Source organism: Rhipicephalus microplus, chromosome 6 (assembly GCF_043290135.1).
Source record: "Rhipicephalus microplus isolate Deutch F79 chromosome 6, USDA_Rmic, whole genome shotgun sequence".
NCBI lineage: Eukaryota > Metazoa > Arthropoda > Arachnida > Ixodida > Ixodidae > Rhipicephalus > Rhipicephalus microplus.
In genome coordinates, this window is record NC_134705.1 from 91,337,039 (window position 1) to 91,361,343 (window position 24,305).

Here is a 24,305-nt window from a genome sequence, read left to right on the forward strand (position 1 = left end):
GATGACACCGCGGCAAGTGAAATGCCGTCGAAATGCGCTCGAGGCTTGGAAAAAGCCCGTGCTGAAAGAAACTGCGTACACGAGATAGAGCGGGGTGGTAGCGTATTAACTGATACTGAAGGTGTCACAAGATATTTCACGGACCAATATCGCGAGTTGTTTGCATTGCACGACGCAAATTTTGGAAGCTTCGAGAATGACTTCATGCTATGTTTATACCGTCTTGATGACGAACTGAGGAAGCTTGAAGCGTGTAATAACTGTGGCCGAAGTAGAAGACACCATAAACAAGTTAAACCCAGGCAAGTCGCCCGGTCCGGACGGTTTCACAGCCGCCGTTTATAAGTAGTTTAAGCATGAAATCAGCCCTATTTTTACAGGAATATTTAATGAAGCCTATAAAAAATAATTACTTTGCCACCATGATACAGGATATCCCACACCGTTTTCATACCGAAAACAGAGCGTGTATACCTAAACTGAAATCTGTCTCAGCGTATCGTCCCGTAGCCCTAACCAATGTAGACCGTAAAATTTACATGAAGATATTAGCTCGAAGATTACAGGCAGTGATACAGGACATCGTGGGGCCTCGGCACACGTGCGGCATCAACAGGCGCTCCATTGCCTTAAATATTCATATAGCGCGCAGCGTTCTAGATTTATCTGATGAATCCGATGAATAAATTGCCATATTACAGACTGATATAAAAAGCCCTTGATTGTGTTGAACACCAAGTTTTGTTCGATGTGGTAAATCATGGTAAATCGTATATATATATATATATATTTGTTAAGGCGTTTATTAGCCGACAACGAGCGAGAATATACAATGGCGACAGTCACGGCCAAGCACGGGCTCTCAGCGCGGGCGGCGTCCTTTTTGGGTAGCCCCACTAGAAGGTACTCAAGAGTTCGACCCATTTCAGAGTTCGGAGACTTCGCTACAATTACCTCGGGGTCGAAGAGGGAGCCGCCTGGCGACCCAACAGCTTGTTACTATGAGCGGGTCTTAATAAGCCTTCAGGCGCTCTACGTTGACGATGTCTTGCCCGCGGCGGCGCATGTCCGAAGATTGTTCAATGGGTTCGATCAGATAGTTGACGGGTGAGGTGCGCTCGATGACACGGTAGGGGCCTTCGTATTTGGGAAATGGCTTGAAAGAGAGGCCAGCTACAGAGGTCGGGATCGAGAGCCATACAAGCGCACCAGGAAAGAACGTGGGCTCAGAAATGGTGGAGCCATCACGTATACTCTTCTGCCGCTCTTGCTGGAGAGTGCTGCGATCCCCGTCTATGCCTTTGGAGCTACGATCACGTACCCAGCACCTCCACCAAATTGTTAAGGCGTTTATTAGCCGGCAACGAGCGAGAATATACAATGGCGACAGTCACGGCCAAGCACGGGCTCTCAGCTCGAGCGGCGTCCTTATTGGGTAGCCCCACTAGGAGGTACTCAAGAGTTCGACCCATTTCAGAGTTCGGAGACTTCGCTACAATATATATATATATATATTCTGGGCATTTGTTACATCGTCCTCATCCCTGCATGATCACAATCACCATCATCCGCTTGTCGCTTTGTCCTCATTGCCACTGTGGATCATCGTCATCGTCTGTGTACTGGCTCTGCCCGTTCGTTTGCGAGGTCTTTCCTCAATTAAACGCTGTCGCAACCAAGACTACCAAGACTTCATACGTAGTGGAGGTGGATTTTCAGTCCTCTTACCTCCCGCAGCCCGCTCTACCCGCTGGAGCTTCGTTCAGGCCGCCGATTGCGCCCACTGTCAGGCAGCATGTCCCAGACCGAGCCTACCGGAGCTGGTCATAAACCACGCACCGACACAAGTTGCCCCTCCTATTTACATACACGGACATCAGCGGGAACCCCCGCTCTTTGGTGGTCTTCGTGGAGAAGACGTAGAAGACTGGCTCGACGACTACGACCACGTAAGTGTCGCTAATCGGTGGGACGAGGCCGCCAAACTGCGTTACGTTCTTTTTTATCTGACCGGAGTCGCAAATACATGGTATTTTAACCACGTCATTGACCTACCCGACTGGGATACCTTCCAGCAGCAGCTGCGACACGTTTTTGGCACCCCGGACATTCGATCCGCCGTCGCGAAGAGGACACTTGATACTCGCCGACAACATCCCGGTGAATCCTACACTTCATACATCGAGGATGTCCTCGCACTGTGCCGGCGTGTCAATCAATCCATGCCGGAATCGGACAAAGTGCGCCACATATTGAAAGGCATTAGGCCTGTTGCCTTTAATGCACTTGCTGTACAAAACCCAGCTACCATCGCTGATGTTGTGACGACATGCCAGCGCCTTGATACGCTGGACTCTGTTCGCCTCCAACCGGACATTGACGACCACCATTCTACGTCTCATGGCCACTTGCGTGACCTCATCCGGGACATTATACCTGAAGAATTGCGGTCTATGGGCTTCACACCTCCTACACTGTGTCCTACACAGTCTTCGGGAGTGCCCTTGCGTGACATCGTCAGGGAAGAACTTACATCGCTGACCGGCGTTGCGCCCGTACAGCCACCTGCTTCACGCCCCATACCCACGTACCCTTGTGGTAAGAGTGCTTCTCACAACCAAAATCGAAACTGGAAGTGAAACCGACAGCGGAAAATAACCGACGAAGACGAAAGTGTGCACGGGGTCAGACGAACGTGAGCGCGTGAGTTTCGGAACAGCGACGGGCAGAGGAAGAACGCGGCCAGCTAGCAAGAGCGCTAGGCGTTGGGCCTCAGGGGACCGAACCAACGAGCGGGTGTCACCAACCCAACCGGGACGAGCGTGGCATGTTCCTGAGGCGAGTGGCGGTTCCGGGCCGGGCCTGACATGCTGTTCCTGTGGCGGACGAGCGTGCGGGCCAGGGCAAGCGGCTGATCCTGTCCAGACTCGGGTCCGGCACAACCAGTCTCCGAGATCGTGGCCACGGTGCCACGTCGGAGCCGGTCCGGCACAACCGCCAATTGAAGGTGCGACCTCGGTGTTGCGTTGGCCGCAGCGTGGGGCCGCCTGGTCCAGCACGAGCAGCTGATGGTCTGCTCGTGAGCTCCCGTGCACTTGGCAACCTTCCCGTGGCGAGGTTGCGTCGTCGACGCCATCGTCTTCAGCGGGAGCGTGAGTGGCACCCGACGGAATTAGACTTCCGAGTAGTGAGGACGCGTGGTTTACTCGTGGGTGCGTAGACATAAGGACTGTATGACTACTGAATTACGGAGCCAGTGTGTTGTACAGATAGCCACAGTGTTGTGATTGTTTTGTGTGTGAAGTCAATAGATGTTTCTCTTGTCCTTGTCTTGGGTTTCTGCGTCTGAGGGCCCAAGAACCACCACAATTGGCGAGCCTGCCAGGATCAGAAGATGCCAGGATGGCTTATTAAAATCTAAAGCCATTACTCAGACGCAGCCTTTGTCATAGACAGGGAGAAATTCATTGCATTTGGCCGACAGCTAGGATTGGAGAACGAGGAGCTCAGAGAGTGGGTTGAGCGAGAGTGCGTTGAAGCTCGAGATGAGCGTGCTAGGGAGCGCGAGATCGCGAAAGAAAACACTGAGAGGCAGCAGAAGCTGTTAGAGCAGCAGCAGAAGGTGCAGGAACAAGAGCTGAAGATCCTCGAACTGAAGCTTCGACTTCAGGAGAGTGCAAGCAGGGTACAGCCAATGGTGGCTGACGAACAAGGAGGATCCAGCATGAGCGCCAGAGGAATAACAGAGGTCTGCAGTCCTGATAAACTGATTCCGCCCTTCAATGAGGCTCGGGACAACCTCGACGCGTACCTGCAGCGATTTGAACGGGTCGCCACGTGTCAAGGGTGGCCGCGTGAAAAGTGGGCTCTTTCGCTTAGCCTATGCATGACAGGAGAAGCGCTAACAGTCATAGGCCGCTTAGATCCAACAGCTGTGCTGAATTATGATAAGCTGAAAGCGGCGCTTCTTCAGAGGTTCCGCTATACTGCGGAAGGCTACCGCGAAAAATTTCGTAAAGCGAAGCCCGAAGAAAACGAGACTGGTCTGCAGTATGCTGCAAGACTTTCCGGCTACTTTGACCGTTGGCTTGGAGTGGGAAAAACGGAGACAAGCTTTGCTAGCCTGCGAGATCTGATGATAAGTGAGCAATTCATGAAGGGTTGTTCTCCGGCACTCAGGATCTTTCTCAAAGAGAGAAGTTGCAAAACCCTGAGTTCGCTTTGCGAGACTGCCGATAACTTCATGGAAGCACAGGCGCTCACAAACTTAGGAAGAGAACGGATTCCCAAGGATCCGGGACCTTCGGTGTCCAAGCCGGAGTCCGCGAAGAAGACGGAGAAGCCTGCAAGTCGCTGTTTCCTTTGTGACAAGGCAGGCCATCGCACAGCCGACTGCTGGTCCCGCACGAAAGGGAATACTTTCAGCCGATGCGGAGTATGCAAACAAAGTGGACACAGCAGTGACAGATGCCCCGGTAGAAAATTTTGCAAAGACCAGGCATCATGTATGCTATCGGAAAAACGCGAAGACTTGACACCTGAACACCATAAGAGTGGCTACATTGTTCTCCAAGACGGCGGAGCAATACCCATCGTCAATGCCACATCAAGTCGACGATCCGCGAACGTTGGAGTCGCTGACATGCCTGTTGTGGAGGGGTTCCTAGAGGACAGACCAGTGCATGTGCTTCGAGACCCCGGCTGCAACACGGTCGTCGTGCGGCAATCCTTGGTTCCGAAGGAGAAGTTCATGGGAACGATGAGCCTAGTGTACTTACTGGACCGTACTGTGCGATACCTCCCAGAGGCAAAAGTCCTTTTGCAATGTACATTGTTTACTGGGGAGGTACTCGTTAAGTGTATGACCGACCCATTATACAACGTAATTTGGGCAACATCAAGGGCGCGGCATTGCCGGATACGTTACCTATGAATGAGTCAGCACCACAGCATGACCATGGCCATGTCCAAACAAGGCGTGCACCATGCACAGACTCTAGCAAAGGGAATGCTGTCAATGGTGAGCAGGATGTATCTGGCAATTTGCACGCAACCCAACCAAGATCGAATACGGAGGAAGCGTATGAGCCACCGCATGAAGCCATGGAAAAGTGGCCCCTACCTGAAGAAGTCCTCGTGGGAAAAGCAGGAGAAACGAAGAAGCACACTTCTTTACCTGTGATGACTCTGCCTGCTTTACAAGTGGGAAGTGAGGCGCTTAAAAAATATCAAGTGGATGACGAAACTTTGCGAAAGTGTTTCGAGGCGGTTGGCAAGAAAATCATGTCGAACGATTGAGAAACGGTGTTTTTCATTCGGGACGGAACCTTATTCCGCAAGCACAACTTGCCAGATGGAACTAATTTGGAGCAACTTGTTGTACCACGACAGTTGCGTGAGGTGGTGCTGAAACTGGCCCACGAAGGCATCTTAGCCGGCCATCAAGGTATCACGAAGACAGTAAGCAGGGTCACTGGAGAGTTCTACTGGCCGGGTGTCCAATCCGACACAAAACGCTTCGTGAAATCTTGCGACATCTGTCAACGGATGGGGCCACGCCACCTGGTGGGACGCGCTCCCTTGGGCACCACGCCTATCACCGAGACACCGTTTACGAGAGTTGGCATTGATATTATCGGCCCATTGTCACCAACATCTGAAAAGGGCAATCGCTACGTACTGACAATGATAGATTTTGCGACGCGATACCCCGACGCGGTAGCACTTCCCTCCATTGAAGCGAGACAGGTTGCGGAAGGTCTCCTGGAAATGTTCTCTCGCGTTGGCATACCTAAAGAGATCATCAGTGATCGCGGCACGTCTTTCATGTCAGCAGTTATGAAGGAATTCAGCCGACTGCTTTCATTCAAACAACTGCCTACTACGCCATACCATCCGATGGCCAATGATTTGATTGAACGTTTTAATGGGACATTAAAACGCATGATAGGGCGAATGTGTCAAGAGCGTCCGAAAACCTGGGACCGTTACATTGGTCCGTTACTGTTCGCCTACCGAGAGCTTCCCCAATGTAGCACTGAATTCTCTCCTTTTGAATTATTATATGGTAGATACGTGCGAGGGCCAATGGCTGTTCTCAAGGAGCTCTGGACGAACCCTCGCCTCGATGACGAGACCAAGACGACATACACGCATATGATGGAGCTGCGGCAACGTTTAGAACGCACCTGTGCGCTCGCACACGAAGAATTGATGAAGGCGAAGAAGCTGCAGAAAGGGTACTACGATAAGAAAGCGAGACGGCGCGAACTTGTCCCTGGTGACCAGGTGCTGGCGTTGTTACCAGCCGATGCTAACAAGCTGGTGCTTTCCTGGAAGGGCCCCTTCCCTGTTATTGAGAAACGCAGCGAACTGGATTACCTAGTAAACCTGGGCCACAGGGTTACGCTCTTTCACATCAACATGTTGAAGAAGTATGAGGAGCGCAAGCGACTAAGCCAACGAACGGTTGCAGGCGTTACCACGACGTTGCCAAGTGACACAGATGAGGTTCAGTCCGACGAAGTGCCCCATATCACACTAGAACAGACACAGGACTGGACGAATGTTACCATAGCATCGGAGCTCAACGCTGATGCACGACAGCAAGTCACAGCGGTTCTTAAAGAATTCAGAGACGTTTTCTCAGATGTACCTGGGAAGACTGACATTGTTCACTGTGAGTTGAAGCTTACATCAGAGGCTCCCATACAGGTACGACAGTACCCGCTACCTTTTACTGTCAAAGGTGCCGTCGAGGAGGAAGTGAAGGACATGCTGCAGTTAGGTGTCATTGAAAGGTCAACGTCAGCCTATCACTCGCCCATAGTGGTCGTCAAGAAGAAAGATGGCACCATGCGTTTGTGTATTGACTTCCGACAACTGAACAAGGTCATACTTCCGGATTGTGAGCCGATCCCTCGCACAGATACGATGTTCGCTAAGCTTACGGGATGCAACTACTTCTCGCGCTTTGATTTTACTAAAGGATACTGGCAGGTACCTATGGCCAGTCAGTCGAAGGAGCTCACGGCTTTCTCATGTGAATCTGGCTTGTACCACTTCAACTTTATGCCCTTCGGCATCAAGACTGCGCCGGCAGTATTTAATCGGTTAATGCGAGTCGTCACCAAGGGGATTCCCAATGTGCTATATTACTTTGACAATGTGCTCGTCGCTACTGAAACTTGGGAAGAACACTTGGTAACCCTAAAGAGATTGTTTGAGCGCGTCAGAGCGGCTCGTCTAACAATAAAACCAGCGAAATGTGCGGTCGGCTGTCCGACTACCACTTTTTTGGGCCACACTGTTGGGCAAGGTATGCTGCAGACGAGTAAGAGCATTACTGATAAGATACAAGCAGACGCCCCAGTGTACGAATCCCAGTGTACAGGATTCGTACACTGGGGCGTCTTATTAAGGTCGGTGTAATTCGTCTCCCCCACACCGGTCTCCATCTCCTCCAGCATCGACTGCACCACGAAACAGCCGAAACACGAAACGCCGCTCGCCTTCGCCCTTCCGCCGTTTCACTTCTCCACTTCGGCCCGCCTCATTCTCATCTAATATTCATTCGGGAAACTAAGTGATGCAGTTTGTGGAGGAAAAACTGCAGTCGGAATTAGAACTGAAATTCTTCCTTCAGGCCCGTGTAACACGCTTTCTGTGGAAGTGGAAGGAGTGCGAGTCGATGCTTTGGTAGACACAGGTGCGACATTGTCTGTGATGCGTGCTGATTTGTGTGAACATTTAAGGAAAGTAATGACGCCTTACGATGGCCCCATGTTAGTTGCTGCCCAGGGGAACGTCATTCGCCCTTCCGCGTTTTGTACTGTGCGTGTGTTCATCGACGGCATCCGCCATCATGTCCAGTTTGTTGTCCTGTCCCGCTGCTCTCACCAACTAATTTTAGGGTGGGATTTTCCATCATCTGCTTCCGCGGCGATTTGTTGTGGACAACTCGTCGTTCACCTCGCTGACACCGACTACACGCTTGACGACGACAATCACAAGCCACTTCGTCTGGTCGCTGCGAAAGACATCGAACTGCCTCCCCTACAAGAGCAAATTATCAGCATTACGTCCAATGACATCTATCACGGGGATGTATTGGTCTCACCGTCACCACTTTGCGTTCGTAAAGGTATAGTTCTTCCGTCCGGTGTCGCTCATTTTTGCAATGGCTCTGCACGTGTCACCGCTGTCAACTCTACGCCGGAGAAGATCTTACTGCCACAGGGCCCATGTTGCCGACTTCGAGCCTGTATTTGTCACGCCACTTCAGGCCATCGCATCCAAAGAACCTTCCCTCGGAGAGCATCTTTCTTCCTCCGCCTTTCCCACCGTTATTAGCAGCGAATTGGCATATTCACAGAGGCAGCAGCTGCTCGCATCGTTACAGAAACATGCAAATTCTTTCGATTTTTGCTCGTCTAAGCTGGGCCGCACTAATACTACACCACATCGAATTCAAACTGTTGGGGCATCTATCGTACACCGCCGACCCTACCGCGTGTCTTTAGCTGAAAGAAAAATTATAGAAAAAAACGTTGCGGACATGCTAAAACGGGAAATCATCCGTCCCTCATCTAGTCCTTGGTCGTCTCCCATTGTTTTGGTCCGCGAAAAGGATGGCTCTGTGCGGTTTTGCGTCGACTACTGGGCGCTCAATAAGATCACATGCAAGTACGTGTACCCAATGCCACGCATTGACGACGCCCTTGATTCTCTACAAGGCACGGAATTTTTTTCAAGCATGGACTTGCGTTCTGGGTACTGGCAGATCCCCATGCATGAAGACGATAAGGAGAAAACGGCGTTTGCAACCCCCGACGGGCTATATGACGGGCATATAAATATATATGACGGGAAACGGGCAACGTTTCAGCCGTGGCACGGCCTTCGTCCCTGACGAAGGCCGTGCCACGGCTGAAACGTTGGCATAAAAGTATTGCTCTTTCGTACGTGTACTCGCTTGTGTTCTTTATACGTACCAGACCCCTTGAACTTCCTGCTGAATATATATATATATATATATATATATATATATATATATATATATATATATATATATATATATATATATATAAACGCACCTGGGCAGTGGCCAAGGTGCGTTTTTTTTCTTTTTTCTCTTTTTTTTCTTTTTTTTTCTTTTTTTAATGCACGTGCTATGCGTAGTACGCACACCTGGTCGTTCGGCTGCTTATCAGTGCATGATGGGTAGTGGGCCACTGGTATATGTAGATTTTTCTTTTTATCTCGCTTTCTTTTTTGTTTCTTTCCTTTTCTTTTTCTCTCGCTCTCTCTCGGCGGGAAGTTGGCATAAAAACGCGTCGAAGCCTACGAAATTTCGTCTGATGAAGATCGGTCTCCGATCGAAACGTCACCAATAAACAGTTTTTTAGAGGCGTATACTTATTTTTCCTTAATTCTACGGCAACCGAAGCCAGACTCTTTATACTATATATATATATATATATATATATATATATATATATATATATATATATATATATATATATATATATATATATATATATATATATAGTATATATATATATATATATATACTACACACACACACACATATATATATATATATATATGTGTGTGTGTGTGTGTGTGTGTGTGTGTGTGTGTGTGTGTGTGTGTGTGTGTGTGTGTGTGTGTGTGTGAACGTGCAGATAATCCAAACAGTTTACCTTTTTCAAGATTCCACTGTGCATGTGTCCTTATCGTAGTAATGACGTTGCGAAACACCCCTTGTTCTCGGAGGCTTTCGTTAGGCCTACTCCTGAAGTACCGGCAATGGAACAACAAGATGAACAGGGTGTATTGACTTTTTGCAAAATTACGTAAGTTGCTTTTATGCAATAACATTTTCCCACACAAAAATTATCGTTTCCAGACTTTTTTTTTTTGCTCTAGACGCGCCCACCGCTCAACCCCCACCCTCCCATTTCAGCGATGGTGCGCAAGCACCTCGAAGGCTTTCCGAAATTCAAGATCACTGTGGATCGGCCACGCCTCCCTATAAGCTCGATGGTATACAGGTAGTGCTTGCAAGGTTTTTGTTAGTTGTCAAAGTGTAATTCGAGATGCAATTTTCATCCGTCAGGCGTGGAACGTACAGGAATTGTACAGGGAATTCACCATATGCATTTAGGGCCCCAAATGGAACAGGGTCAACGGACTAATTCGTTTCATCAAAAAGAGAAGTAATTAGATTAACGCACTTATTTGTTCGTAAGGTTGTTTGCCGTCTCTTGTTCCCGAACGATAAGTAAGACCTACACTACCTCCCCAAGCGCTTTTTGATGCAAGCTCTGCTAACCAATGAGTGTAATATTCACAAGTTGAGCAAAATAACTGGTAGCTTTAGTAAAATTTTAGAGTGGTAGTCCTCCTCATAATACATACCAAGAAAGCATCTGGTTAATCAGTTTACGGTAAGGTTAATTGGAGCACTTTTTAACAAGGTCAAGCGGGATATGGTTGCATCCTTCTCACCTTAAAGCTAACTATAAGACATTGCAAGCAAATACACTTCCTCTATACACTAGCGCGATCACGAAAACCACTAGCGGCTCAACGTATTTTGTGCCGCCATAGTCAATCGTGCCGGCTCTCGGCAACTACGTTCTGATTAACTCAGTAACTCAGTCGGCTTCAATACAAAGTCAAAAAAGAAGGCCAGGGCTTTGCGGAACGCTAGCACAGTGACAGTGAAAGCTAAAAGGCTATAAAAATTCATCATCATCAGCATCAACCTGACTACGTCCACTGAAGGACAAAGGCCTCTCCCATGTTCCGCCAGCTAATCGGTCCTGTGCTTGCTGCGGCCAATTTATACCCGCAAACTTCTTAATGTCATATCTGCCCACCTAACCGTCTGTCTCGCCCTAAACCGCTTGCCTTCTCTAGGAATCCAGTTAGTTACCCTTAACGACCAGCGGTTATCCAGTCTGCATGCTACATGCCCGGCCCATGTCAATTTCCTCTTCTTGATTTCAACTATCACATCCTTAACCCCGGTTTGTTCCCTAATCCACTTTGCTCTATTCTTGTCTCTCGATGTTACACCTACCACTTTCCTTTCCATTGCTCGCTGCGTCGTCCTCAATTTAAGCTGAACCCTCTTTGTAAGTCTCCAGGTTTCTGCTTCGTGCCGGCAAGATGCAGCTGTTATATACCTTCCTCTTGAGGGATGGTGGCAATCTACCTGTCACGATTTGAGAGTGCTTGCCAAATGTGCTGCACCCCATTCTTACTCTTCTAGTTACTTCAATCTCGTGGTTCGCCTCCGCGGTCAATACCTGTCCTAAGTAGACATTGTCGTTCACAACTTCAATTGCACTATTAGCTACCTCGAAGTGCTCCTCTCTTCCGAGGTTGTTGTACATTGCTTTCGTATTCTGCAAATTAATTTTAAGAGCCATTTTTCAGCTCTCCTTGTCTAACTCCGTTATCATGATTTGCAGTTCGTCCCCTGAGTTACTCAGCAATGCAATGTCATCGGCAAAGGGCAGGTTACTAAGGTACTCTCCTTTAACTCTTATGCGTAACTGTTCCCATTCGAGGCCTCTGAAAACCTCCTGTGAGCATGCGGTAAATATCATTGGGGAGATTTTATCCTTCTTCCTTACATGCTTCTCGATTGGTATTCTGTTGCTTTCTTTATGAAGCACTATGGAAGCGCTTGATTCTGTGTAGATTTCTTCCAGGATCTTTATATGTGCTTCATCGACGCCCTGATTCCGTAGTGTCTGCATGACTGCTGATATTTCTATTGAATCAAACGCCTTCTCGTAATCTATGAATGCTATGTATAGTGGTTGGCTATATTCTGAGTATTTCTGTATTACCGGATTGATAGTATGATTGTGGTCGATTGTTGAGTAGCCTGCTGAAAATCCTGCTTGTTCTTTTGGTTGAATAAATCCTAATGTTGTCGTAGATATGTTAGCAATTACTTTTGTAAATAGCTTGTAAACTACGGAGGGAAAGCTGATCGGCCTGTAACTCTTCAACTCCTTGTCAATTCATTTCTTGTGTATTAGCATGTTGTTAGCATTCTTCCAAGATCCTGATACTTTTCCCGTCAGGAGACACCTCGTAAACAGGTTGGCTAGTTTTTCTAACACAATATATCCTCCATCTTTCAGCATATTTGATCTTACCTGATCCTCACCAGCAGTTTTGCGTCTTTGCATGCTCTCCAAGGCTTTCGGATTTTCACTGGTAGGGTGTCATCTGGGTTACTGCTAGTTCTTATACTGAGGTCGTGGTAGTGCGGACTACTGTACTGATCTCTGTAAAACTCCTCCGCTAATTTTACTATCCTTTCCATATTGGTAGTTACTTTACCTTCCTTGTCTTTTAGTGCATACAACTGGTTTTTGCCTACCCAAATTTTCTCTTCACTGATTTGATTCTGCCTCCATTCTTCAAAGGTTGTTAAATTCTCTCTATGTTATACCTTCTTACGTGGGATACGTTACGCCAATTAGTCAACTTCGAAAGCTCTACCAACTCTATTTTGTCTGTTGTACTTGAGGCTGTCATGCTTTGACGCTTCCTAATAAGATTCTTCGTTTTCTGGGACCACTTGCCAGTGTCCTGTCTAAGTACAGTGCCTTCAACTTCCACTGCACACTCCGTAATGATACTCATCAGATTCTCATTTACTGAGGCTGGTTTCCTCGATAAGAGCCGAGTACCTGTTCTGATGCAAGACTCTGAATTCCCGTGCTTTCTCTCTCAGTGCTATCTAATTGATTGGTTTCTTGCGTATCAGTTCCTGTCATTCCCTCTTCAAGTCTCGGCAAATTCAGGACCGTACCAATATATGGTCACTGCATCGTACCTTGCCAAGTACTTCCACGTCCTGCATGTTGCTGGGGTGTGCACTTAGTATAAAGTCTATTTCGTTCTTATTTTGGCGATTAGGGCTCCTCCATGTTCATTTACGGTTTCCTCGCTCTCGGTAGAAGGTACTCAAAATCCGTAAATAATTGCGTTCTGCGAATTCTGCTAGTAGCTCCCCTCCGGCATTTCTAGTGCCGATGCCGTAATCTCCAACTGCCTGGTCTCCAGCATTTCTCTTCCCTACTTTTGCATTAAGTCTCCCATCAGTATAGTATACTGTATTTTTACCTTACTCATTGCCGATTTCACGTCTTCATAGAAGCTTTCAACTGACGCGTCATCATGACTGGACATAGGCGCATAAACCTCTACAACCTTCATCTTGTATATCTCATTAAATTTAATTACGATACCCAACCAGCCTTTCGTTATTGCTATAGTATTCCTCTATGTTGCCAGCTATGTGTCTGTGGATAAGGAGCCTTACTCCTAGTTCTCTTTTGTCAGCCAATCCTCGATAGCAAATGACGTGCCCAATATGTAGCACTGCATGGGCATCATTTGTCCTTCTAACCTCACTGAGCACTATTACAGCGATTTAATGCCCTCTAGCTCCTCGAATAGTACAGCTATATTTGCCTCACTAGATAAGGTTCTAGCATTAAACGTTGCCAAGTTCAGGTTCCAATGGTGGCCTGTCCGGATTCAGAGATTCTTACCACCTTCTGCTGCGTTGCAGATCTGTCCGCCGCCATTGTCAGTTGCTTCGCAGCCGCTGGGGACTGAGGGCCGTGAAAAAATAGGGGATCCTAAAGCTTCGCCTTTAGGAGCTGAATGCGATAGCGACCTCCTGTTCCTAGTGCATATTTCAAACGCTTAGTACATGAAAGCTTTTCGAATTTCCCATGCACCGACTATACGTGGCCTTAATGATACCGGCGCAGTTTCGTGTGTGCCTTTTGTAGTGGGGTAGCGGCTTCCAACAGCGGAGCCAATATGATAATCACATATTCTGACGCCCGTTGTCCATGGACGGTTGTACCATATTAATGTGTGCACGCACTATTACTGCGATATTATGTTGCTTTGTGAAGCATGTAAATCGGATGCATGTGTTTGTGAAGCATGAAAGCTACTTTCACTGAATTTCCTAGCAGAAGTTCTCTTCGCAGCTTTCACGAGCCCTCCCTATCTGCAATAGATGTGGCGTGGAAGAGACTTCTTTTTAGAGACGGTGCCCCCGTTCCAGCGTGGTCTCTTGGATAGGATACCTGGCTCTCATTCAGGAGCCCTGGGTTCAATTCCCGGTGTCGAAAAGTTTGGTTGCGGTCTCATGGTGTAACGGTTAGCACTCTGGATTCAGATTCAACTAATTTGAGTTCAAATCTTGGTGAGACCTTTCCTTTTTTTATTACTCTACAGTGTTTATACGATTCGAATAGTTCTACTAGCCGCGTGGACGGGACATCTTTTTAGAGACGGTGACCCCCATTTCGGCGTGGTCTAGTGGATAAAATACCTGGCTCTCACCCAGGAGGCCCGGATTCGATTCCCAGCGTCGAAAAGTTTGGTTGCGGTCTCATGGTGTAACGGTTAGCACTCTGGATTCAGATTCAACTAATTTGAGTTCAAATCTTGGTGAGATGTTTGCTTTTTTTATTACTCTACCGTGTTTATACGATTCGAATAGTTCTACTAGCCGCGTGGACGGGACATCTTTTTAGAGACGGTGACCCCCATTTCGGCGTGGTCTAGTGGATAAAATACCTGGCTCTCACCCAGGAGGCCCGGATTCGATTCCCAGCGTCAGAAAGTTTGTTTGTGGTCTCATGGTGTAGATTCCACTTCCGGCCACCGCAGTGTACAGACGTGTGATCATGTGCTCAGTTGGGGTGGTTACAGCGGCCCAGATGGGCCATGGAAACAGGATTGTTGCCGATGAAAAACAGGATTACGAAGTCGTGCTGCCGCAATCACCTACAGGTGCGTGTGTTCAAAATACTACTTTTCTACACGGAGATATCAAGGCAAGCCCTTATCGTGCTGAAGATGTACGCGATGCTTCGGTGCACCTGGGTATGCTGCCTGAAGTAGTTGCCTTAGGCGCATTCCAAGTGAAACACGTCTGAGCTGTGACCTTCATTACAGCACAAGCGGCGAAGAACATGTTAGCGCTTGGCGACGTAAAGATGAAGGGAAAGCGTTGCCTTATCATTGACCCGAACAAACAGGATGTGCGCCTAAAGCTTTATTGGCTCCTATATAATCTACCAGAAGAAGACGTGTGCACCGCACTAGTAAATTATAGAAAAGTGACCGAAGCAGCAAAAGAACGATGACGCGTCCACGGAATTTCTCACAAAGGATCTTCGACCAGGATAGTAAACCTGCAGCTGGAAAATGGCGTGACCATCGACGACTTGCCACTCCAGCTCCAAATGGGTGGCATAAACACACTTTTGGTTGTGCCAGGACGGGTTCCACTTTGCTTACGGTGCCGACAAACGGGACATATACGCCTGGACTGTCGCGTACGTCGCTGCGGACGGTGCAAACGCTACGGGCACGAAGACCGCGAATGTATCCAGACCTACGCCAGCGTGGCTGGGCCTGTGGCTGGTGATCGCGTCGCGGAATATCTAATGGACGAAGTTGATGCTGAAGACGTCGCCGGCAGCAAGATTCAGGGTCCAGTGTTCACGCCCCTCTCTAAGGGTCCGAAGGACGATGGATGCGAAGCAGCTCAGGAGGAGCAAACCGGTAGTATCAGTCAACAGAGCAAGGACCTTAGCATCGTACTGTCAGACAAAAAGCGCGACGAGAAGGACGAAAGTACCACGACGTCAGCCGAACAGCCTAAAATGATGGACGCCTCTAGTGGGGGGGAGGGTGTCATGTGAAAGGCGTTCGCACGAGAAGAGTACTAAAAAGGATGCAGGACAACAGAAAACGATTGGAAGTGAGCCGGCAGCAAAAACATTTGCACACAGGTGACTCGGGTCCGGGTTCAAGCCGAACGTCGCGGCGGGCGCGCGTCCACCGCCCAAGCCACCCTTGTAGCCACGGGAGAAAGACTATCAACGAAGGACCAAAATCAGTGGGTGGAAAAGAATGTGACAAAGTGGCTTCATCATTAAGTAGAGCGTGTGGATGGGGCACGACTTGTTCGTGTATACCAACAAATTCAACCGTTAAAGCCAGGGTTGAATCACGTGGCGAGGTAAGAACCATGTAGTCGGCACTAGCGTACGCGCGGCCTTCACAACATGAAACAGAGCTACGTGTGGCTACTTTATATGTGCGTGGCATACGGTCTAGGCAAAAGCAGTATCAGGTTAGTCACGTCTTTCTCGAGAGCGACCTCGATATCGTAGTGGTACAGGTAACGAAGGTCGAAAGCCAAGAACAAGCGGACTTTATGGTCGAACCTTTTAGGCCCCGTAATATTGTTTGTATTTGTCACTCTGTTGGTACCTCGGGGGAGGGGGGGGCGACACTTCTTGCGCAATTGCTTAGGATTAGTTGATGAATGCGTTCGTACTACCGATAATGGCCGTCTTGCCTCGTGTGATTTTGTGGGATTTTGTGTGTAAAAGCGTATTATTTGTATTGTAACGGGGTTTATTTGTAGCGCAGAACGCAGAAAGCGAAGCAGTCAGCAGCGTCCGGCCAAGCGCAGCAAGCACGAGCTTATGCTGATGGCGATGCCCCTGATGCGCCGAGAAATGCCGCTGAAGCTCCTCTTCTTCACTACAATCGCCCTCCGCACAAAAAGACGCCGTCCTGGCGGATTAGGGAGAAGAAACGACTAATGGGTCGTATTATGGCTTGAGACGAGAGACGTGGACAGTGTCGCGGCCGCGGTAGCGTAGGTCTGTGAATGGGATGATGGGCTCCACGATATAGTTGACGAGTGACGTTTGCTCTACAACGCGGTATGGCCCGATGTATTTGGGAAGAAGTTTTGCGGAGCGGCCAGGCGCGGTAGCAGGTGCCCGAAGCCATACTAATGAACCAGGTGGAAAGTTCGGAGCCGAACGGTCCCCAGTCTGGCGGGATTGCTGCTGCCACTGGTCCTCGGTAGAAAAAGAGCGGGCAAGCTGGCGGCATTCTTCAGCATGTCGGGCAGCTTCGGACAGAGTTGTACTTTCGGACTCATAAGGTTTATATGGAAGAATAGTGTCTACTGTATTTGAAGGTTCTCGTCCGTACAAAAGAAAGTTTGGCGAAAACCCAGTAGTAGCTTGTACGGCAGTATTATACGCGTAGGTGACGAACGGGAGAACTTGGTCCCAATTTGAATGATCAGAGGCGACGTACATCGACAGCATACTTCCAAGAGTACGGTTGAAGCGCTCCGTCATGCCATTTGTTTGAGGGTGGTACGCTGTACTTGTGCGGTGCACGATTCGGCATTCGTTGAGTAATGCCTTCAAGGCGTCAGAAAGGAAGGCACGGCCTCTGTCACTTAAGAGCTCGCGAGGGGCCCCATGACGCAGAATGAAACGTTGCAACAGAAACGTTCCAACGTCACGGGCTGTGGCAGTCGGCAGCGCGGCTGTTTCGGCATAGCGTGTCAGATGGTCTATCGCAACAATAATCCAGCGATTACCAGCTAGAGTTGATGGTAGTGGTCCGTAAATGTCAATGCCGACGCGATCAAAAGGTCGACTAGGACAAGGAAGAGGTTGTGACGGGTAGACTTGCCCGGGAGGTAACTTTTGTCGTTGGCACTGAGCACACGAGCGAATGAACTTTCGCACGTAGTTATACATGCCACGCCAATAATATCTTAGTCGAAGCCTAGCGTATGTCTTGAAGAGGCCTGCGTGGGCGCACTGTGGGTCCGCGTGAAAAGCTTCGCAGATGGCAGCTCGAAGATGGCGGGGTATCACAAGGAGACACTTGCGACCGTCAAAAAGGTAGTTGCGTCGATAAAGAAGATCATCCCTTAGGCAAAAGTTGCTAGCCTGGCGGCGGAGAGCGCGAGACGGCGAAGGAGTGAGAGGATCAGAAAGAATGCTTATGAGGCCACTGATCCAGGGATCCTTTCGTTGTTCCACCGTCATGTTGCGCAAGGCGGATGACGCAAGTGCAGGCTCGAGAGAAGAGAGGCAAACACCTTCATCCGATATGGGTGAGCGAGAAAGGGCGTCGGCGTCCGTGTGCTTACGACCAGATCTGTAAATAACGCGGATGTCGTATTCCTGAAGTTTGAGCGCCCAGCGAGCAAGTCGTCCGGAAGGGTCTTTAAGTGTGGATAGCCAACAAAGGGCGTGGTGGTCAGTGACGACGTCGAATGCGTGACCATACAGGTAGGGGCGAAATTTTCCAAGGGCCCAAATAATAGCTAAACACTCTTTCTCGGTCATGGAGTAGTTAGCCTCGGCTTTCGTCAAAGTACGGCTTGCGTAGGCGACGACATATTCATCAAACCCTGCCTTTCGTTGCGCGAGCACAGCGCCAAGTCCAACACCGCTGGCATCAGTATGAACCTCCGTGGGAGCGGCAGGATCGTAGTGGCGGAGGATGGGTGGTGAAGTCAGCAGGTGGCGTAATTTGGTGAATGCATCGTCGCATGCTGGTGACCAGGTGGAAAGGTCCTTGTCGCCGCTAAGAAGGTCCGTAAGGGGCGCACATATGGAAGCAAAATTTCTAATAAAGCGTCGGAAGTATGACGACAAGCCGACAAAGCTTCTAAGTTCCTTCAAGTTTTTTGGCTTCGGAAAATCGGCGACTGCTCGAAGATTGGCGGGGTCGGGAAGTATGCCGTCCCGCGATACGACGTGGCCAAGAATGGTGAGCTGCCGAGCACCAAAACGACACTTCTTGAGGTTAAGTTGAAGGCCGGCGTCGGTGAGACGTGTGAGGACGTGCTCGAGACGATTTAAATGGGTGTCGAAATCGGTGGAAAAGACAACTACGTCATCAGGGTAGCATAAACATGTGTTCCACTTGAGGCCTCGTAAAATAGCGTCCATCATTCTTTCAAAAGTGGCTGGAGCGTTACAAAGGCCGAAAGGCATAACGGTAAACTCGTATAACCCATCAGGTGTGACAAATGCTGTTTTCGGTCGGTCAGATGCTTCCATAGGAACTTGCCAGTATCCAGACCGTAAATCCAGCGAAGAAAAATATTCTGCTCCCTGCAAACAGTCAAGGGCGTCGTCTATTCGAGGTAACGGGTAAACGTCCATGCGGGTGATCTTGTTTAAACGTCGATAATCCACACAGAACCGAATGAAGCCGTCCTTCTTCTTAACAAGAACGACCGGTGACGCCCAGGGACTGTTAGAAGGCTGTACAATACCCCGCTGGAGCATGTCAGCAACCTGGTCGTCAATAACACGGCGCTCCGACGCTGAGACTCGGTAGGGGCGCTGCCGTAGAGGCGTATGGCTTCCTGTGTCAATCTTGTGAGATATGTTCGATGTGCGACTGAGGCCAGAAGCATGGCTGTCAAAAGAAGTAGGAAACTTTTGCAGCAAGTTCACTAACTGGCTTCGTTCTGACGAAGACGTTGCGACATCGATGGAGCGGTGGAAAGCGTCAAGGAGTGACTGGTCAACAACAGAGTCAGAAATGAGTGCGCTGAGGTCCGTAGAAAGTAAACTAGATGGAGCGTCAAAAATGTGACAGGCGTCGATCGGATGCACGTGACCGAGACATTCACCATAGAATAAAGGTAAAGGCCCTTCTAGCATATTGTACACTAGCATCTTCGTGACGCCATGGTGGAGAGTAAGGAGAGCAATGGGCAGTGGAGAACATTTCCGTTGAATGAACAGGGCAGAGGGCGTAAATACAACATCACCGTCGGAAATAGCGTCACACGACACAGTCACCAGCAGAGAAGAGCGCGGTGGTACGGTGGTGTCGTCGGAAACAAACAGTTTATAACACGGCAGGGAGGCTTCGACAGCGTCAACATCAGGAAGTGCAGATAGCTCAAGTTCAGCGCGACAGCAGTCAATGACGGCATTATTATTCGCAAGGAAGTCCCAGCCGAGTATCATGTCATGGGAACACGAGGGCAGCACTACGAATTCGACAATATACACAATCCCTTCGATGACGACTCCTGTGGTGCAGGCTGCGAGAGGTGTTACACTTTCTGCGTTAGCCGTTCTAAGAGAGAGGCCGGATAATGGTGTCAGAACTTTGCGGAGTTTGCGGCACAGGTTCATGGACAGGGCGGATAGAGCGGCTCCGGTGTCAACAAGCGCCATGACGACGATACCATCGACTGACACTTCAATGACGTTAGCTGGACAGGGGCGAGGACTTGTGCATGGCGACGGAGACGCAGTTCGTGCCTCGGGAACTGCGGCCGTTAGTTTTCCTGGTCGGTGGGTCCGGAACGGCGACGCATAGGGGAAAGCGAACGTCGACGTGGAGATGGGGAGCGGCGGGTCGGGCCGTGTGGACGATCAGAAGGAAAGGAAGAGGAAGGAGGGCTTGAAGGCGTAGACGAAAACTGAGGGTCGAAAGAGGGCATTCGTCGAATGTTCTGGGCAGCCTGGCGACGACGACAATAACGTGCCACGTGGCCAACACCACCACAAGAAAAACATATGGGACGGTTGTCGTAGGTCCGCCATTGGTCGGAGTAGACTCCGACTTGCGGCTGGGGGGCAGAAAACTGCGGCCGAGGTGGTATCTGCATAGGCGGTGGTGAATAGGTCGGCGGTGAATAGGTCGGCGGTGAATAGGTCGGCGGTGAATAGGTCGGCGGTGAATAGGTCGGCGGCGAAAAGGGCGGCAGCGAATACATAGGCGCTGACTGGAACGCAGGCTGTCGAGGTCGAGCAACGGCTTCGGCGTACGTGAGAGGTGCGGCGACTGGGGGAGGTTCACGGGCGGGAGGAAGAACTTGTGCGACCTGGTCTTGAATGAAGTCGCGGAGTGTAGACGGCGATCTGCGTGGTTGATCGGGTACACAGGACATCAAAGAGAGCTGACGAGCGACCTCAGCGCGGATGAACTCTTGGATCTTGGAGAGAAGAGGGGCATGGTCTTCTTCTATGCCAAGGGTGGAAAGGCTGGACGAAGAGTCGTCGAGCACCGAGGGACGTCGGGTGGAAAGACGTTGCCTGCGCAACTCGTCAAAACTCTGGCATAACTCGGTCAGTTCTAGGACAGTGCGAGGACTCTTTGAAAGCAACATTTAGAAAGCGTCGTCCTCAATGCCCTTCATGATATGCTTGATCTTAAGCTCTTCGGACATTGACTCGTTCACTCGCTTGCAAAGGTCCAGAACGTCCTCAATATAGCTTGTGAAATTCTCACCAAGCTGCTGGGACCGAGTATGTAAGCGTTGTTCCGCACGGCGTTTGCGTACCTCAGGCCGCCCGAAAACTTGTGTGAGGCTCGTTTTGAAGGCCGACCATGTAGGGAGTTCCGCTTCGTGGTTTATAAACCACAGCTTGGCCACGTCCGACAGGTAGAAAGAGACGTAGGCCAACTTGGCGGTGTCATCCCATTTGTTGTGAGTACTCACTCGCTCGTACATTGAAATCCAGTCGTCAACGTCCTTGTCTTCTGTGCCTGAGAAGACAGGGGGATCTCGCAGACGCAGAGAACCGGCGCAGAGAACAGTAGGCGGTGCCGGTGGAGGAGTTGGAGCGGCGCTTGCGTCGGTAGGCATAATGGATGGTAAAGTGCGATTCCGAAGCTCCAGGGTGATCGAAACCCAGCAGAATCCACCACTTGTAACGGGGTTTATTTGCAGCGCAGAACGCAGAAAGCGAAGCAGTCAGCAGCGTCCGGCCAAGCGCAGCAAGCACGAGCTTATGCTGATGGCGATGCCCCTGATGCGCCGAGAAATGCCGCTGAAGCTCCTTTTCTTCACTACAGTATATATGCACCGAACAGCGAAACTGAGCAGTTACCCTTCTTTGCACGTGTTGAAGAGTATTTAAAATGTGAAAGAAATGTGATAATACTGGGCGATTTCAACTGCGCGTGTTTCAGAGAAGATAGGAGCGAGAGACTAACCGCGTATGATCAAAGCGCCTTGTTGTCAGAACTTATGCAAGATAGGGGGTTGGAAGATGTAGGCAATGTTCTGCTAAATGAAAATTGCCTTAGGTACACGCATTTCCAGCACGAATACTGTGCCCGATTAGACATAGCGTACGCATCAGAAGCACTTGTGCCGCATTGTAACAGTTATAAGCATAAACCGGTAGCCTTCAGTGACCATAGCACCGTAATATTTACGATAGGTATGAAAAAGAAAAAGCCCATCTTTTCGTGGAAGTTGTGGAAACTGAAGAATCAATTACTAAGCGATGAATCCTTCGTGGACAAAGTTAAAACGCTTATCGATAAAGTACTCTTGACTGAGTCAGTGGCAATTGGTCGCGGCATGGGAAGAGTTCAAGCAACAAGTTAAAATTGCTGCAAGCGAAAGATCATGCACGGTGCGTCACAAGGAAAAAAAAATGATGGCAGCATATCCACGGGGTGAATGATGGAGAGTGGGGCAAAGCATCCGTCCGTCCATGCGTTCGACTTTATGACCGTCCGTGCGTCCATCCGCCCGTCTGTGCATGCGTCTGTTCGTGCGTCCATCCCTGCGTCCGTCCATGCATCCGTCCCTGCGTCCGTCCATACGTCAATCTGTCCGTGCAGCCATCCGTGCGTCTGTCCATGCATCTGTCTGTCTGTCCGTTCGTCAATCTATAGTTGAACGCTTTAAGTACCACCATCTCGCATCTTTTCATCATATATTCCGGATATCTATAGAAGCAATGTCATTGCGGGCACTCCAAAGACTAAACGAGAGGTGTCACACGCACAATTTCTTATTGCTTGCGCTTCGTGTCTACTTCCCACCTTTAACCACCTCGAGTTCGTGGTATATACTAGTTCACTGTATTCATGGCACTGCGCCTCAATGCTCGCTAAAAATTTCTAAAACCAAGGAGGTTACGCCCAGCGAGCATAACGTAGCAACCCTTTCTTGTGAAATAGTGCTTAATGTACATGCAAATGGCTGCTAAGGGGGAATGAGAGACAGGAGAATTTGGCTTTTAGTTAACGCGCACGCTGCAAATTTTTTAATGTTCAACAACGCAAAGAAGAAATCTTCCACCGGCACCACCTTGGAGGTCAAAATGTAAGACTGGTTACACACTACTACTACGACTACGAGGGACAAACAAATGCCGCTACAAGGAGCTTCGCCCCTAAAACCAGCTCGAAAAAGCGGACATAGAAAAATACAGAGGAGCAGTTATACGGCACACGCAGAGCACTTTTGGAAGGGCAAAACACCGACGAAACGCTCACTGTGTGAAAAAAGAAATTGCTACGTGTCCCGTAATGAAATCAAACGCATAAAATATGGGGAGGTGACCACCACGAACAAAAAAAATGATAAAAGAAGCGTTTGTCGATTATTACAAAGGATAGCTGGGCAGCAGCGGTAAAAGATAAAAAGCCTTCGATGGCGAGTTTTTGTCAATAATGCCTATATACTAGATAAGAAGACTACCGAACGCCTGGAGCTGCCCATTTCAGATGGAGAAATAGAAAAGGCCATTGACAAATTGCCTGATAGTAAAACGCTCGGCCCAGATCGACTAGGTGCAGCCTTTTACAAAACATTCAAAGATGCGCTGTCGGAGGTACTTTGTCGCCTCGTTGCAGAGGCTTATGAAGTAAAGGAAATGCCGCCGTCCTTTTGAAGGTCACATATCGGACTTATCCGCAAGAGTGATGACCTGGTAAAGCTCTTGTCGGTGAGCATTTATCGCACCATAAGCCTCACTAACACAGACTATAAGGTTTTTATGAAGGTGCTTGCCAAGAGGTTACAAAGTGTGATAAGCGTATTAGTGGGACCACACCAAACACGTGGAATTAAGGGTCGAACAATTTGCACCAACATCCACACTGCGAGGAACATTCTTGAGTGCTACGATGTATGGGACAGCCAAGTAGCGATGTTGCAACTAGACCTGGAAGAGGCTTTTGACCTTGTTGTGCATGCAGTAATATTTTCAATATTGGAACATGTAAATGTTGAAAGTGTTATATTCGATGGCGTAAAAAATGTCGTATAGAAACTGCTTTGCTAGCCTTGTTATAAACAAGGAAGTCACGGAAAACTTTCCATTTGCTAGGAGTGCTCGTCAGGGATGTCTGATTTCCCCATTGTTATTTGCCTTGTATTTCGAGCCCTTTTGTTTGAACATAGGTAGCAATGTTAGAATACATGGCTTTCAGTTGATGACTACTGAGGTCAAGGTATTGTCACACGCAGACGATATCGCTGTTTTTTGCAAGGACAGGGAAGGCATTAGTGAAGCAGTTAGCGTAGCAGATAAGTACTCCAAGTGGTCAGGCAGTGCTTTAAATTGGCATAAGAATGCAGGTTTCTGGCATGGAACCTGGGACGAAAAGCCTGACGTCTTCGAAAAGGTGAA